General features: G+C 60.7%; 1 long non-coding RNA gene across 1 annotated transcript; it reads right to left on the bottom strand.

The window, feature by feature from the left end:
• Window positions 1-443: 443 nt before the first annotated feature.
• On the bottom strand, window positions 444-3,762 carry LOC113221868. The gene is made up of 2 exons (XR_003308115.1): window positions 3,579-3,762; window positions 444-840 (listed from the first exon to the last, which is right to left on the bottom strand). It is a non-coding gene; the product is annotated as an uncharacterized LOC113221868 (long non-coding RNA).
• Window positions 3,763-3,768: the final 6 nt, after the last annotated feature.

The raw sequence follows: 3,768 nt of genomic DNA, 5'->3' as shown, positions 1-3,768 counted from the left end.
TGGGTCCTAATGGGGGACACCTTCCTGGCAGCAAGCTGGCAGGGTGGTGTGGTCAGTGTACTAGGCTCTGTGTCTCCGCCCCTACCTGCTGTGTGACGGTGGGCGAGACACCGAACCTCTCTGTGCCTCTGTTTCTTCAATGGCGAACAGGGGCACTAGGAACCCCCACATGCGGATACAGTGGCCTGAAGGATAAAGGTAAGGGCGGCACGAGACCTACAGCAAAAGCTCTGAGCAGGGAGAGCAGGGAGCTGCCCAGGGAGTTCTACCACCACCTCCTCTCTGGCCGAAAAGGAAAACGAGGCTCATGGTGACCTGGCCCAGGTCTGTTGGCCTCAGGGTCCTTCTCATCCCCAAGAACAGAGGGCTGTCACCAGGGAAGGAGCTGGCCCTAGACACTGCCCAGGAAGCACACAGGGAAGGATGCCCTGGGGACTTCAGGATGTTATTGCAAAAAAACATTTATTGCTATTTGAACCCTGCTTTCATGCCTCCATTTCCCAGAAAATGAGCCACGGGGGACACCAGGAGAGGCAGGAGACCATCCTCCTTGCACAAAACCTACTCCCTCGGATGCTGTCCTCAGCGAGGGTGGCTGGGGCCAACCAGGGGCCCCACCCGCAGAGTGGCAGAGGAGACAGGTTGACCCTGCAGACATTGAGCACTGTGGTGAAGCTCCTGGCCTTCTGACAGAAGAAGAGCGACTTCTCGCAGTCCAGGAGGAAGTTGTGGGAGATGGTGGCTGGCCGCGTGTAGGTCTTCAGCTGTGCCCTTCTTGTTGCCCAGGTCCACGGTGGCTGCCAGTACCAGCTGATAGTACCCGGCTGCATGAAACCGTTCCTGAAGGGGACAGGCCATGCTCAGCAAAAGGGGGGACTCGGAGCCTGTCTTCCCAGAGGCTGCTCCCATCTCCAGGTCATTCCACATGTCCAGCCAATGCTGGCTCACCCCATGAGCCCTGAAGCCTGTGACACGGCTGTGGTCTCAGCTGCAGGAGGTGGGGACAACTCTGAAACCGCTGGAAACCTTCCTGACTATCCCTATGCTCCACTCACCCCAAGCCTCTTGCCCCAGTCCCACCCTCTCTGCAGGCAGTGGCTGCTTTCCCCATGGGCTGAGGACAGGGCCGATCCTGCCTGCTCTGAGTTCCATGCAGGACCCGTGGCTCCAAGCCACAGCAGGGGCACAGCGTTGAGTGATCCAGGCTCCCCTCTGGCCCCTGTCCATGCTGACCTTTTCCAGGCCCTCCACGGGCCAGGCCAGGTACAAAACCATCTCACAGGTGTCCTCCCTGGCAATGTTCCCTGAAATATTGACAAAGTGTGACTCCCCAGACCTCCACTCCCATTTTCAATGCATCTTTGGCTCAAACTCACCATCCCTGGGGTGGGATGCTGCCTCCCAGACCTCCACCTTGACCCTCCCATCTCCCCGCCAGCTTCTCCCCAGGCGGCGCCTCCACATGAGGGACACCCAAGGGACCTCGCTAAGACCCAGGCCTGGCCTGTCCCTCTTCAAGACGGCTCCCACGGCCAAGGACAAAGTCCAAGATGCAGCAGTCCATTCCCTCACTGCCCCGCCCCACACGCGGAGCAGGGGCGTGAGAAGGTCCCGAGTCACCGCAACTGCTCATCTAATGCCCCCCGGCCCAGCCGAACATTGGACTCTGTGCTGGGAGCATGGCTGAGGCTAAAATCTGCTCCCAGTCTGAGGGACCTGGGACTGAACACTGACCACAAAGGCGGCCCGGGCTGTGGCAGAGGGAAGCCCAGGAGCCTGTGGGGGCCCAGGAGGCCCCTGACTCAGCCGGGGGTGGGAGGCAACGGCTTCCTGAAGGGGTGGGGGCTTCTCAACTACACAGGAAGCAGCCAGCAAAAGCATATGTCTCTGCGTGTGCCTGTGCGTGTTTGTGTGCCTTACTGTGCGTGTACCTGTGCATCGGGTTATGTGTGCACCTGTGCCTGTATGTGTGCGCGCGCCTGTGTTTGTGTGCCTGACTGTGCGTTGTCCTGTGCCTGTGTGTGCATTTCCATGTGCCTGTAGTGTGTGCAGCAGCTGGTGAGTGGCAGGGTGAGCCAGGACACACCTAATCCACCCTATTCCAGGGCTCGCTCTCTCCCCTGTAGACTAAAGGTGACCTCATTTTAGAGGCAATCGACAAGGAAGCCCATTTACCCTGCCTCTCCGCCAGCCTTCCAGACCCCATCCAGCCCAGCTTTCTCTCCCACTCCTCTGGGCCCCGGGTCCAGAGCCTCCTATACAAGGAGGAGGGTGTGGCCTTAGCGGCCCTTGGGGAATTCCGACGGGGCCTCCCTGTGGGACGCTGGCCTGGGCTGACAGCACCGTCACGAGGAGGCCCAGAGGGCTGTGCTCGAGAAGGAGGTGAAGGAGGCCTCTGCCCCTCAACCCCAACCATGGACTCTCAGGTACTACTTGGCCGTTTCCTTCCTCTTGTACAGGCGGGGTGGGCAGCAGGCTTGACCAAGAGAGATAAAGGGCCACTTCTGGGAGGCCCGTCCCTTGGTCCCAGACGAGCCCCTGAGCGGTGGGCAGCGTCTCTCTGGGCCTGACACCTCCCTGTCTGGCTGGGACTTGGGAGGCCACAGGGACCACTTCTGACCACCGGGTGGCGCCAGCACTGGGCGGGGGCCTCCCCGGCAGCCCCAGGCCTGTGGTGAGGGATACAGGGTGGGGTCTTAGGGCTGCCCCAGCTTCTCATGTTGTTCTAACGCCCCCAAGATCTCAGTCCCTGGACTGGAGCATCCTGGCCCCTCAGCCCATAAGGAGCACTGACACGGTGCCAGTGTGATGCGGAGGAGGGGCAGGTGCCTGCTGGGCAGAGGGTGGAGACAGCCCAGGTCTGAGTTTGCTAGTCCCAGCTCTCCACCCATGAAGGGCTGGAGGCAGAGGGAGCACAGCACCTCCCCTCGAGACAGACCTGACCCAGCAAGGTCTCAGCCTGGCTGGCTGGGGCCCCACCCCACTGCACCTGCCTTGAGCTGGGGTTCCCCTGTCTGTGAACCCGATGGTAAGACACCGGCCCCACCCCACCCTTCCTGGGTGATGTGAAGAGTCCAGGTGTCTCGGGACTCCAGGAAGGAGTTGCTCAGTGCAGGGTGGCACCCTGGGCAGGCTTCCTAGAGGAGGCACCGGGATTTGGGTTGGATCTTGCATCGTGGATTCAATGTGAGGATGATGCCGTCCTCCAAAATGTCCTTCTCCCGACCCTGTTTTATTAAATGTAACTTGACACTTGACTGTCAAGACTCAGTTTGGTGTCACCTCCTCCAGGAGGGTCCCCCTCACTACAATCCCCCTTCTTTACCCAGAAGCCACCATTGCCCGCTCATGTGTCAGCCTCCCTCGTTGAGACTGAGTTCTTGAGGGTGGGGCCTGGCCAGCTTGGGAGCTGGGTTGCATCTGCTAACCTTGCCGGCTCCTCTAGCTGGGTGCAGAGCTCCAGGGAAGCCACTGGGCCATTCCTAAGGAAGGCTGGAACCCAGACCCCTGGGGTCTGGGTGGAGATCCCACTCCAAGGGGGCCGGGAACACCGAGCGCCCTGCCCCTCCCCCACCAACCTTCAGGTCGTAGACGACGGTGTCACCAAGCACCAGGTACACCTTCACGTAGTAGAGGGTCTCCTCATCAAACTCCAGTGGCGAGTTGCAGAGCTACAGGGCCTTGAGGTAGAAGTGCTCTGCCAGCTTGCCATGGGCCAGCTGGTGGTGCAGGGCGGCCAGCCGGTAGTAGGCCACGCGCTCTTTCAGC

The sequence above is a fragment of the Piliocolobus tephrosceles genome, unplaced genomic scaffold (genome assembly GCF_002776525.5).
Source record: "Piliocolobus tephrosceles isolate RC106 unplaced genomic scaffold, ASM277652v3 unscaffolded_28057, whole genome shotgun sequence".
In the NCBI taxonomy this organism is placed as follows: Eukaryota; Metazoa; Chordata; class Mammalia; order Primates; family Cercopithecidae; genus Piliocolobus; species Piliocolobus tephrosceles.
Note: the sequence above shows the minus strand (reverse complement) of the source record. Positions and strands in the feature narration are given on the sequence as shown.